Source organism: Staurois parvus, unplaced genomic scaffold (genome assembly GCF_062004578.1).
Source record: "Staurois parvus isolate SC_StPar_1 unplaced genomic scaffold, SC_StPar_1.0 ptg000145l, whole genome shotgun sequence".
NCBI lineage: Eukaryota > Metazoa > Chordata > Amphibia > Anura > Ranidae > Staurois > Staurois parvus.
Window position 1 is genome coordinate 24,424 of NW_028317941.1, and position 14,230 is coordinate 38,653.

A 14,230-nucleotide genomic window follows, 5' to 3' on the forward strand; every position below is an offset into this window, starting at 1 on the left:
AGCAGAAGGTCTTTGGAGGATCGAAGAGAGCGGTTTGGTTGATATTTTGAGACCAGGTTGGTAATGTAGCTGGGGGCAGAGTTGTGGATAACTTTGTAAGTTGTTGTTAGTATTTTGAATTTTATTCATTGGGCGAGTGGAAGCCAGTGGAGGGATTGGCAGAGAGGGGTAGCAGACACTGAATGGTTGGTAAGGTGGATGAGCCTGGCAGCAGTATTCAAGATGGACTGGAGGGAGGATAGCCTATATAAAGGTAAGCCAATGAGGAGGGATGTTGCAGTAGTCGAGGCGAGAGATAACCAGAGAGTGAATTAGGAGCTTTGTGGTATCATTGGTTAGAAAGGGGCGTATTCTGGAGATGTTGTGGAGGTTGAGGCGGAATGATTTGGACAGGGATTGGATGTGGGCCTGAAAGGATAGTTCAGAATCCAGGGTTACCCCTAGCACACTGGTATGCGGGAATGGGTTGATAGTGGTGCTATTGATCCTAACTGAGAAAATCAGGGGAAGAGGTATATGGGGGAGGCACTTTTATGACCTCAGTTGTGGATTGATTGAGTTTTAGGAAGTGGTGTGACATCCAGTCTGATATGCCTGTTATTAAATCGGTTATAAATGTGGAAACGGATGGTGTGAGCTGAGGAGTAGAGAGATAGATTTGTGTGTCAACAGCATAGAAATGGTATTGGAAACCATGGGAAGCTATGTGTAGATCGATAATAGAAGAGGTCCAAGGACAGAATCTTGGGGCACCCCAACAGTAAGAGAAATAGAAGAGGAGGAAGTAGAGTTGTAAGTGACACTGAAAGTGCGATGAGATAGATAAGATTTTAACCAACAGAGAGTACTTTCATGGAGACCAAAGAAATAGAGTTTTTTGAGGAGCTATGTTACCTCCTGGTAGGACAGATTAGAGGGAGAAGGCTGCTTAGGCTGCTCTGAGAATTAAGTGCTAGATATCTGATTTCTTTATGTTGTGTGTATATATTGCTTGGCTGCGTGTCTTGTAGGCACCCATAGTAAATAATTGTTAAAGATAACTCACTCACTTAGAGACCAGATGTGACAGCTTTTCATTTACGGTAATAGATACTGTTATGTACAGCCTGGTTTTTTAATTCTTTGGCTTAGATGAGAAGTGTAAGAGAAGGAGAGAAGTAATTGTAATGGGGAAGATATATTTTTATAATGCTATTTTTACCATCCACTCCCACATAGGCAGTATGTCAAGCATTGCAAAAGCATATCTGGCAATTTACCATGTGATCTTTATCTTTTGCTTTACAGATTTGTTAAAACGGTATAAGAAAATAAGAGAACGGCATTTCTTGATAGTAGTAAACTTAAAGACACCTGACAATGCCTGCACAAAAATCTAAAGTTGAACGCTGTCTTTCAACCCCTCTTCTCCATTCACGGAATTTAATGCATCATGGGAGTGTAAGGAGATGAGTTCTATGAATGGCAGAGGAGGCTGCTATTAATATTCACCAGAAAACCGCCACTCACGGCTGTATAAGAGACACAGCCACAGCTTTTTTGAGAAAAAGCAGCTGCCAGTTTATAATTTATTTATTTCCGGTACTTATATAGCGCTGTCCATTTACGCAGCGCTCTAGATATATATATATATCGTACATTCACATCAGTCCCTAACCCTCAAGGGGTGTACAATCTAAGGTCCCTAACTCACATTCATACATACACATACTAGGGCCAATTTAGACAGGAGCCAATTAACCCACCAGCATGTCTTTGGAGTGTGGGAGGAAACCAAAGTACCCAGAGGAAACCCATGCAAGCACAGGGAGAACATGCAAACTCCATGCAGGAGGCGCCATGGTTGGGAATCGAACCCATGACCCATTTACTGCAAGGTAGATGTGCTAACCGCTAAGCCACTTTGCCGCCCCGGGATACATACCATTACACATGTCTAATGTGTATGGTGTGTATCCCAGAAAATGTACCAAATGTCAGCTTTAACCTCTTGCCAACCATGCATATGTGCGGCAGCAAAGACGGTGGGTTTTAACTCCCACGTATCACTCATTTGCATCCATGGATGGCCAAGGTTTCTCTGCTGAGAGCACGCTCACTGTGTATTCCCAGCACAGTAACTGAGCTGTCATAGACAATTCCCAGGCTTTGGTTATGATCTGGAGCTAGCCGAGACAGGTTCCCAATCATATTGACCACTGTGACAACCAAGCACAGTGGTCATGTGACCATGAAGTAAGGTACCATCCAATAGGAAGCAAAGGCTGGACAAGGGGGGGTTAAAGAATAATTGAAGGAATATGTATAGGTGACAAACACAGACTGCAATAGTGTTTAGAAGCCCACAACCAAAATGTTCCTTTCTTCAGGCTGCACCTGCAAAAGATGGCCCTCCTATAAGTCTATGTCACCCATGGCTAGATGGTCCTACAGAAGTCTATAGAAGTATATAGAAGTCTTTGAATAATTGGATTGACAAGGATGGCCAACAGGAAGAAAGTTTTTGGTTGAAATATGTAAACAGTGTAATAGTGTAAACAGTGTAATACTACACTCTTTACATATTTCAACCAAAATCTTTCTTCCTGTTGGCCATCCCTGTGCAATTATTCAAAGACTTCTATAGGACCATCTTTTGAATATTTCCAGATTTAGGAAAGTATGCATCTGTCAGATTTAGGAAAGTATGCATCTTGGGGGGAGGGGGTTTGAATACTTTGGATCAGGGGGTCTAAAAAGGCTGAATATGTGTTTCTCATCTGAAAAAGGCACTTATCCTTCAAAAGAGAAGTGTAAGACTAAAAAAAAAATCATACTGACCTAGTTGGATGCAGCATCAGTTCAATGCAGCATCTGTCCACCGATGCCTCTAAGACCAATAACTGAGTGATCAAAGACTACCGATCGCTCAGTTCTCAGCTTAAATGAGTAGAGTTGGTGAGTGTCAGTCACCGGCTCTCTGCTCTGTCCCTCCAGTGTTTACTGGAGAGTTGGGCTGTGGAGGGAGAGGGAGCAGCTGGTTTAGGCTCTCAGCGGCGTGCTGAGAGGCTGAGCCAGATCCTGGTCAGGTATCTGGGTGGATTGTCACATTAGGTCAGGATTCCTCCACAGTCTGGACCAGCTGAGTAGTGTCAGCAGTGGACTTAATGCAGGCCATACATGGGTCGAATTCCAAACTAATTTTCTTCAGAAAATCGGAAATTTTGGGAGTTTTGTAATCCGATGTTGCCACCATTGATTTTGAAACTCAACCAACCAAACCTTCAATTTCACCTCCTGTTGCTACAGAAAAGAATTTTAATGGCCAAGAATTTTCTTTTCTTTCCAGGTCACAGCTCAGGCTCATTTCTTTTTTGTTTATATTTCTCGATTCTCCCATCATTGATTCGAAATTTGTTTGCTTTTCAGAACATTTCCAAAATGCTCAATCACTCTCAGATTCAATGGTCACGCAAAAATCGGCTGTTTCTATGACCCACTAATGGTGTAAAGTTCGAATAATTCTTAGAAAAGATTTTTGAAAAAAAATTCTTTCAGAATTCGACCCATGTATGGCTGGCTTTAGCCCTTTGTTGGCTGAATACAGGACACAGGAGTGCAGAGCTAAGTGCACTTCTGTGATCCACAGGAGAAATAAGGCCAAAAAGCTTTGGCCCTATTTCTCCATTAAGCCACATTGTTATTTTACAAAAACTGTGAACCACAAAAAATAGTTTTAAACAAAATGAGACTATGGAAATATAGATATATTTAGCAGTGAGAGCAATAATTAAACTGGCATAAAACATGATCCTTATCAACTTTTATGCCCTAAAAGGAGGTGATTGCTTGAATCTGCCAGCTCATCTCACAATTAAACATAGTTCAGTCCTTCAAAAATTAATTGCATTCCTGAGAGACTGAGTCAAATGTCTCAGGCACTGCTAGGAAGAGGTTTGTGTATAAAATGTAGAAAGAATTTCATGTGTTAACAAGGAAAAACACAGTCATTTCATTTTTAGCAAATGTAGCAACCAAGTTCTGTACAGTATTTAAAGTGATACTGTTGCGGCCTTTAAGATCACATTGCCTGTCTTCACACTTAATGGCCACTTTATTATTTATACTTAATACACTTAGTAGTACCTGGAATAACCTCAGTTTGCCCTTAAGATGCCTATAGATCTGTGTGACTTGAATTCAGTAAAAACCTGCATATATTTTGGAACATTATGACTTGTTAGATTCATTGGGGTCCTGTGGGTTTGTTGGTCATACTTTATCCCAGGGGGGTCAAACTCAATGTCATCACGGGCCACATGAGATTTATGGTTGCCCCCAAAGGATCGGTTGTATCTGTAAGACTATATAAAAGTATTTACTTAATAATAAATAATTGCCTCTGCATTTGATTTGAACACCCCACACCCCCCTTACATCAGAAGTCAAGAGTCCCCCACCCCCCCTTACATCACAGTGCATCCCCTTTACTTTGTGCTGATCCTGGGTAGAAGCTGGGTGCAGAGCTGGAAACAGAAAGTGCAGGGTATGGACCAGGACCAGAGAAGTCTGCTGAATGCTGAGATCAGGGAAGGAGAAGACTAAGGGGTGCTGCAGCTCTCTGCTACCAACTGCTGAGATGGGTGGGGGCAGAGATGAGGAAGGGGGGGGGGGGTGCCGCAGCTGCAGGAGCAGCCCGTGGGCCTTGTGTTTCACACATGTGCTTTATGCTGTAAACTTACCATTCCAGTGAATGCTGTGTACAGGGACAATTTAAACTAGTTCCCTCCTGTCCACAATACATATACTGCGGGTAGACAGCACAAGCAGGCTGGATGACATACATGTATGTCTTCCAGCCTGCCCATATTGGGGTTACATAGTCACATAGTTAGTCTGGCTGAAAAAAGACAAAAGTTCATCCAGTTCAACCATAGAAAAAAAAAAAAAAAGTTATAATCCTATACCCACAGTTGATCCAGAAGAAGGCAAAAAAACCCCCAGCAAAGCATGATCCAATTTGCTCCTGCTGTGATGCGCTCACCCGCTGGCAATCTGCACTGTCCCTGGTCACAGCGGGATTTTGTCAGCAGGTCCTGGCCAATGATTCATGGCCAAGATCTGCTGATCAGCTGTAGTCAATCACAGCACAAACAACACAGGACTCAGCACAAGGATCAGTGATCTGGCTGTTTCTTCTCCCTGCAAGGCAGATCAATTAGTAAAAGCAGCACATTACACATGTTAGGCACACAGCAAACCCTTTGGTTGCCCCGTAGATGTTAACCTCTACCCATCCAGTGTCATTAGTACAGTGACTGTGTACAGTATTATATTGGATCACTGGTGATGTCAGTGTCAGTTAGTGTACCATCCAGTGAGTATCTTTTAGTCCTAGATTGACCGCCACACTATTACAGTCCCACTATAAGTTGCTGTTAACCGCCATTACCAGTATAACGTCATAGCTGTGTAAATATCAGTATATATAACATAGTTTGTAGATGCTATAACTTTCACACAAACCAATTAATATATAGTTATTGGGATATTTTTCTTTTTACCAAAGAAATGTAGCAGAATACATTTTGGCCGATATTTTTGAAGACAGTTAATTGATTTTTTTATTAGATATGTTTTATAACAAAGTGAAAAATATTGATTTTTATTTTCAAAATTTTCGGTCTTTTTTAATCTACATAAAAAAAATTAAAAAACAGTGATGATCAATTACCATCAAAGGAAATATCTATTTGTGTGAAAAAATCATATATATTTAATTTGAGTACAGTTTTGCATGCAGTTAAAGTAGTGAAGTGCAGAATAGCAAAAAAATTCTCTGGTCATGAAGGGGGTTAAACCTTCCAGAGGTCAAGTGGTTAACCAAAATGAGACCCAGGGCAAGATTTAAACTTGGGCCCTGCATGCAAAAGTTTTGTGTTGCTAGCAGAATTTTTCAAAAAGAACAGTGAGCCTAATCTAAATATAAAATGTGATGCTTTAACCCCCCCTGGCGGTATTCCCGAGTGTAGCTCGGGGTAGAGTTTCAGTACCAAAAGCGGTAACCCTGAGCTACACTCGGGCTTACCATGCGGCGCTGCTCCGGGATCCCTCGGTCACCTACCTTGTCCTGCGCTCCCGCGAAGTCCCTCCTGCAGTGTTCCCTGTAATGTACTCCGGCGGATGCCGGCATCTGTCATCTGGGTTCCGTCCCCTGCGTTGGGACGTACGGGGGGACAGAACGGCGGGAAATTTGAAAATTACATATTGTGACATTCATTCAATACACTAAAATCACACATACATTTTATCCCTAGTGCTTTGTCCTGTGCCCTGTCTGCATTTTTACTGTTCTTTCTGCCTGGAAACTGAGAAATGTCCATGGCGTCCAAAAAGTGTCCCTTGACGTCAAAATCGGTTTTAGACCACCTAGAGAACAGCGATAGTAAAGTAGAACTACTTGCAGAATTGAGTGATAATGATTTGTGGGTAAATTCGTCATCAGACACTGAAAACGATTTTGCGACTTTGCTCAGTGATGTGCGAACTTGGCGCTCTATTTCAAATTTCAGTGTTTTTGGTTTGATTATATTATTGAAATTTTATTATATTATTATTTTTTATGATTATTTATTAAATTATAATTTAGGATTTCGTGTTTCAAATTTTAACATACCCGGGATGTTTACTAGACTCTTGTTCAGACAGATTTCAGTGAGTTATTCCTAAAAATTACAGGCCTACAATAAAAAAAATACATATTTCCATGCAAACAAATTTACCGCTTTGAGCACAGAAATATGGACATAATCAGACCAATAGGGAGGTTAAGTGAGCATGATCATTTGTAGCATTTGTAGCATAGGGGGTTCATCAACCTTGATCAAACCTCCAAATGATCAGCGCTTGGGGATAATCTAAGTAACTTACGTGTCATAACATTTGATGGCACGTAGATAATGATGTAAATTATGTTACTGTGATACCAATTTGATCTAAAAAGTAATCAGATTTTTTTTATCGAATAAAAACAACTACTCTCTGTATAGTGCATCATATAGTACAAGTCCAAAAAATCTTGTAAGTGCAACACTGTAGAGCAGAGAGTACATTAGTAAAGTTACATACTGAATTACATCCAGAAAGAAATAGCTTACATAATCAAGTCAATGTAGTGCACTGGTAATGTGTTCAGAGGCAGCAGCTATACACGCAGCAAGGCTGCAGCGATGGTACTGGTGGCTGAATACTAAGGGAGCTGTGCTTCTGAGATCGTACTAGTGACCAGAAACTGCATATGATATCATCAGTCTCCAAGAGGGGCGCTGCTGACCAGAACCAGACCTAATGTTAGGGACCAGACGGTGGTAGCCTCTAGCGTTCCACAGACCAGAATTCCCCAGGGCGCGGAATCTAAGTTCCGACCTGCTTGTTCAACAGAGCCCCTGATGGTGGGGATGGACTTGGAGCAAGCCGAGACCAGGTCCCAACCCCTGGGTGCAACCAGTTGTGGTAGAGGCACCTGTCGGTGGTATACAGCAGGTGAGAGTCTGATGTGAGGAGGTAGAGTAAGCAAGGTCAGACAGGCCGGGTCGGTAACAGCGGAGCAGGTCGGTACAAACAGCAGGCAGAGGAATAAACGGGTCACGGTCCGGGTTTGGCAACTGGAGATCAAAAGTACAGGAGCAGGCAGGAGAATGGTCAGGCAAGCCAGGGGTCAGAGCAGGAGTAGTCAGCAGATCAGGATCAGGCAGGGTCACCAGCAAAGTAAACTCACAGAACAAAGGAAAGACCATATGGCACTTAAGCATTGCAAGAGCCGGGTTTAAATAGCCCGCCCGACTCCTGACAGGAGCTCCTGGGTCCTAGTGCTTGCCCGGTGCCGTCATTGGTGACAGGCGTGCCTGGGTCCTAGTGCCCGCCTGCCTGTACGTTTTGTCAGGATTCTACGCATGTGCAGATTCGATCGCCGCGGCAATCTTCCCATTTCCTGACACCTAGGGTGGAAGGCAAGCTCAGTCACAATGGATGGACAATTATGCTGTCTCCATGACTACGCGATTTGGGTATGGCCCTTTATCAGTCAAGTACATAAACTTTTCAACCTCTAAATGGCAGCAAAAAATATCATAAAGCAATCATTTGCATGATAATACAGATTTATCCTCCCGGTGGCTGACACATACAAAGTCCCATTTTCACTGGAGATAGAACAGAACCACCCAGTTTGACCGGATGCAACTGTACACTCCAGTTTTCTGTTCTAGACAATTATTTGCATGACCCTACCCTCTGTCCTGAAATGAGTAAAAATCCTCTTATTTTTGGGATATGGGATGGAATGGGATATGTTAATATCTTCTATTCTAAGGTTTTATTGAGCTATGCACTAAATATTTCCCTCAGTATTTAGAAAGCTTGAACAACATATTTGATGCCAGGTCCACTTCAAGCTACTTTGTTGCTTTAAAAAAAAAATTCTAAAGAACTGCCTGCAAAATAAAATTCCTAATACGTACCTCTCCAACAGGTGACAAGTTCTCACTTCACTCTCTTCAAGACCTATGGCCTCCGGCAGAATCATCAGCATCCAACATATTTCCAGCTGTGACAAATGCACATGCCCCTTTTGCCAGACTCTGTGGTTTCATCAACTGGTACCAACATCACCACAACACTCACTAGTGACATAGGGGCCACCAGAAGAAACCACAGCGAGGGACCTTTTCTTGCAAGTAACTTTGTAAAACATTTTTAGGTAGCAGAGTAGCTTTAAACATTTATCCTTCCTACGGACAAAAAAGATCTTAGTGACACATGACGATTGGCTGTAGAAGTGTGTAATGACTTCAAGAACATTTTCTGTTGGTTGATCTACCATTTTGGTTTCCTTGCTGCTTCTCTGAGACACAGTAAGTTTTCTTTTATAAATCATCCAATATTGCGCATGGAAAGTTGTACCATACACTTTCATAAATGAGGTACCATCATGTCATGAAAAAGGGCACTTTTAACTCATTTGGCATGCAAAGGCAATTTAGAGAAAGTATGAGTGTATCCATTCTCTCTGCGTATGCCTGAGAGTAATTTTGCTTTTGTGTATCTGTTTATCGCTATGCATGCCTGTTTTATGTCAAATGGCTGTGTGGTGTAATCATACCCCAGTGTGGATTACGGAATATGATGACCTTTACAGACAGATAAAGAAGCAGCTGACACATACACAAACTCTAAAATCACACTGAATGGACACACGGTAAAAAACACAAAAAAAGAGTAAATTCTGAAAGAAACATCAATATCATCCATATTAAAATATTGTCTTTTCTGCAAAAAACATTTTACAGTTACATTAAAAAAAAGTTTCTCTAAACATTTTGTAGATTGTGTTAGTGTTTGTATTAGAGCAGCCTTTCTCAACTAGGGTTTCTCCAGAGTTTGCCAGTAATTAATCACCTTGAGCAGTTTCTTCCTTTCAGATAAGTAAGCACTGAAAGCATTGATCTTTTAGCTATCTTTAAATGGAATATTTTTACTACTGATCACTGATGATGAGTTGCTCATACATGTGTTCAATTTGGGATATGTTATACAAGTTCGAATACTGAATCTGAACCCCATTGAAATCAATCTTGGAAATCAGTAATAGGCTAATGGACTAATAGGCAAGCAATTGTCAAATTGTCAAACAAGTTTTATCTGTCTCAAAAAAATGCTAAAAAATTCATATGGGTACAGTGTTGCATGACCGCGCAATCATCATTCAAAGTGTGATAGTGCTGAAAGCTGGAAATTGGCATGTGCAGGAAGGGGGTGAAAGTGTCCGTACTTGAAGTGGTTAAAAATGCTCAGAAAGCACGGCAAAAACGCCTATGGGTTTTTGCGGCAAATCAGTGTGAAAGTAGCCTTAGACTCACCCAGGCATTATTGGCATGGGATTCTCTCCCCCCCCAGCAGCAATACAGAAGCATCCCCCCCTCCTCCCAGGAGACCCTTGGCCTGGCCTACCCAGCACCACCAGTAGTTTTGTCTTCACCTTCCTCAGGCCTTATGACAAAGGGCTCCAATATCAGCTTCTTCCAGCTCCTGTTCATCTCCAAATGACCTCCAATATAGAGGTTAGGAAAGAAAGAGTCAAGTCAATAGAAAGTCCTTTAACTAATTCCTGAACCAGTTGATTTAACAGTAACCTTTAGATTGGAACCTCTATGAGCAGAGCCTTCCAATTCCTTCTTCATTGAACTGTACTGTAATTGTACTGCCCCCCTTTATATTGTAAAGCACTGCGCAAACTGTTGGTGCTATATAAATCCTGTATTATAATAAATATTATAATAATTAGGGATGCACCTATACTGTTACGGTTATTGGTATTGGTGCCGATACCGGGTGTTTTTACAAGTATGGGAAACTGATACTTTGTGGTGCGATTTGCGTCAATATAAATTGCACCCCAAAGATTAGCATGCTATTTCCTCACCTCTCCTGTGTGAACCCAAGTTTGTCATAGTCTGGGTACACACAGGAGCAGTGCGGGAAGCTTCCCTGCAAGCATCCCATGCTGAGCGGAGAGTGGGCGTGCGGTGGTGTATATATAGAGGCAGATGTTCCATATTCTCAGCGGTAGGACAGGAGAGAAAGCGGCGGGGATTGGGAATCCCCGCCACTTTCTCTCCTCTTTTGGCAGGGATGACAGTTTGGGCTAGAGGGCTTTTGACCAGCCAGATGCCATCTAGCCCAGCCTTTTTCAACTGCGGTGCCTTCAGGTTTCTTCAGGGGTGCCTTGTCAAAATGACTAAAAATTGCCCAAAAATTGTATACAAGGTGGATCAAGCTTGCCCTTTAGTTACACAATACCACACGGTTTTCATTGTGTACCATTACAATCTTCTAGCCTCCAGCATCCTAACAACCAATTACATCATTGATGGATAGGGGGTTTGTTGGGGGCCTGGACAGCATCCTTGTTTGCCCCTCCCCTGCCCCGTCGGCACTGGGGTCACATTAGGTGAGTGAGGGAGAGCAACTGAGGGAGAAGAGAAACATTGGAATACTATTCAGTACCAGAGTGCAAAGTTGTATTTCCTTTGTAAGAATAAATCACCTCTAACATGGGATGCCCTATGTACATAGATGTTGCTGCTTTATGTAAAACTATTTGTTTAGTTTTTACATTGTAGGATGGGGTGCCTTGAGATTGTGCAGAATTTTAAAGGGTGCATTGACTAAAAAAAGGTTGAGAAACACTGGTCTAGCTCGTAATGTCATCGCTGCAAGGAGAAGTCACAGGGATTTCAACTCCTCAGACCCGTGAAGCGGCTTTCTCTCCTCTCCTTGCAGCGATGGCAGTATGAGCTAGACGCCATCTGATTGGTCAGCACTGTCCATGTGATGGTGCTAGACGGCATCTGATTGGTCAGCACTGTCCATGTGATGGTGCTGACCAATCAAAAGCCCTCTAGCCTGAACAGTCATCCTTACAAGGAGAAGAGAGAAATCCCTGCCACTTTCTCTCCTCACCTACCACTGAGAATATGGAGCATCTGCCACCACAGTATACATCCCCACACACCCACTCTCCCCCTTTCCACTGTGGGAAACCTCCTTGCACCACTCTTGCGTGAACTCAGGCTATGACAGCCTGGGTTCATACAAGACCAGTGGGGAAACCACATGTGATTTGGACTCACTGTTCAAATTGCATGCTGCTCTTTACAATTTGCATTTTGTATGGACTGTATTGTATTAACCAAAAGTATCGGTACTCGTATTTGCCGATAAAAAAACGTATTGGTGCACCCCCAATAGTGATTAACAAGCAGAGATTGAAGTCGAAGAGTCCATTCCTTCCAAAGGGTCCTGCATTCCAAGCAATGGGGATATGAGTAATCCCATAAGTCTTGCAAATCCCTATACCCTGCCTCCCCTCTAAGGAGAAGTTCCTAGAAGCTAGAGACTCAAAGATTACATCTTTGCCATGCCTTGGCCATGCTTGCCATGACCAACTCCCCAGGCCTACTCCCACAAGACTATACTGTACATAAAGAGCCCAAGATGACACATACTGGCGGGAGCAGGGCTGACACCACCCTCTTATCTATGGTACACCCCACTCATTACTGGAGGCTTCTAGCAACTACATTGCCTACTCTCACTACAGGGTTCCTGACTAACTATGGTAGCATATAGTGGCCAATTTGAGCCAGCTACACTGGGCCATCCTGTGCCTTTACACTGTACTTAAATATCATTTATTATTCACAGCTGATTTTTTTTAATAGCAAATAACAGTTAACAGGGAGTTAACTCATGCAAATACAGATCCAACCCAGATAAACAGTCTGTCCACCAGCCAATATGTCTAACCTGGTTAACTTTCTTTAAACATTAGAAGAATGACTGTGGCTGGCTAAGGCGCTGAATTTCTGAGGGTATTCAATGTGTAAATCTGATCAATTTTCAATCTCATATTTTTTTCGGATAATTGCAAATATATATAATACTCTGCACGGTTGGGCTAGAAGGTGACATTGGGCACCTTGTCCTTGGGTTGATGTGACATGTGCGACTTGCAAACATGTCCAGTGGCATTTCTCCCACTTCTGTGGAACCTCTCACTCACTGGCTGTAAATACTAAATCTCCCTCACTAGTGAGAGGGCAGCGAGGGAGTGACATATCACTGATGTGACTAGCAAAGGAATGATTCCAGAGACTGTCAAGTGGCCTCTTTGTGATCCTGACAGTGGCAGAAACCTGTGTGACACCAACCATAGGCTGGCCCTGTAGGCATGACACTTCTGAAATGAACAGGACTTTGACAATTATATAATGACTCAACGTGCATAAAAGAGGAAGCCCAATAGCAGCGAGCCTACATAATCTAATACTGTTCATGGCTTCTAGGTTGGGAGTGCAATTCTATGGGTATTGTGTGGACAGGCTGGTCTGTAATAATGAAAGGGATTCTAGATAATAAATGTTTTTTGTAATTCAAAATAAAAAAAGATGCTATATACCTGCTTTGTGCAATAGTAATGCACAGAGCAGTCCCTTACCTCCTCTTCCCCACCAGCTTTCTCCACTCCTCCTTCCTGAGCTGGGCAGTGTGCATCCATAGACAAACACAGCGTGGCTCGGCCATGCCCCTGATCCCTCCTCAGAGGATTTGACTGACAGCAGCAGGAACCTAAGGCTCCCGCTTCTGCCTGTTTCATCTGTGAGAAGAGAAAGAAAGGAGAGGAAAGGTGGGACAGAACTGGATCGCTGGAGGAGTCAGGTAACTGTTTAGGGGGGGTTAGGACAGAAACAGGTAGTGGGGTATTTTTTACCTTAGTACATAGAGTGCTTAAACTTTAGAACCACTTTAAGGCTAGTGTTTAAAAGGTTTTAATGCAATCCAAGAGAAAAAAATAGGCGTACACACCCATATGGCCACTACTCATAGAAAGATTTATTGAAAATGGGGGTGTGGTATGTCCCGTCCTAGGAAGCGGGATTTAGGTGGCAGGGGTATTTGGCTTTGGTTGGGGGTGTTCTTTATTCTGGGAGGGGGTAATTGGGTGGTGCAGGGGGTTGGGGGGGTTAGGCCACCTACTTGTGATTCTTTTACTATATTATGTCATTAAGTGTTCTTGCAAAGAACACTTATTGTTATCTCACAAATATATTCTTATTCTTATTCCGTTTCTTACTATAGCCAAATTTGCCACGCTAACTCCTCCCACAGTTTTTACACTACAAAGACAAGTAATATATCAAAACATGCGGATTGTTCCCGATCGGATTGCTATCACTTTGTGGAATGTTTCGCCAAATGGTTCACGAAATATAGCGGTTTTTGTGGTGAAATTTTCCCATAGGAATGAATGGAGCAACTAGAGTGAGACATGAGAAAGCTACAGTGTGGAAGGAAAAATCAGAACATGATTTGTAAACTGCTATCACTCTGTCATTTACAAGCCCACCTACACAAATCTTATATCAAAACGTTCAGCTAACCCTGCTGTCACTAAAAATGTTCACGGCTAAGCCATAGTCCTGATAGTTTTCACAATATAACCATTTGTTTGCAACTCACCCCTCCCATTGACTTTCATTGAAACTTCACTCACAGCCACCTGAAATGTTAAGGGACATCTTTAAACTGCGACTGTGCCTTCATTTTTAATCTTTCAGAGACATACTATACATCAACATTTAGCTCTGCTTCTTGTGATTCTTACAATATCAAGCTCTTCACTGTAGCATTT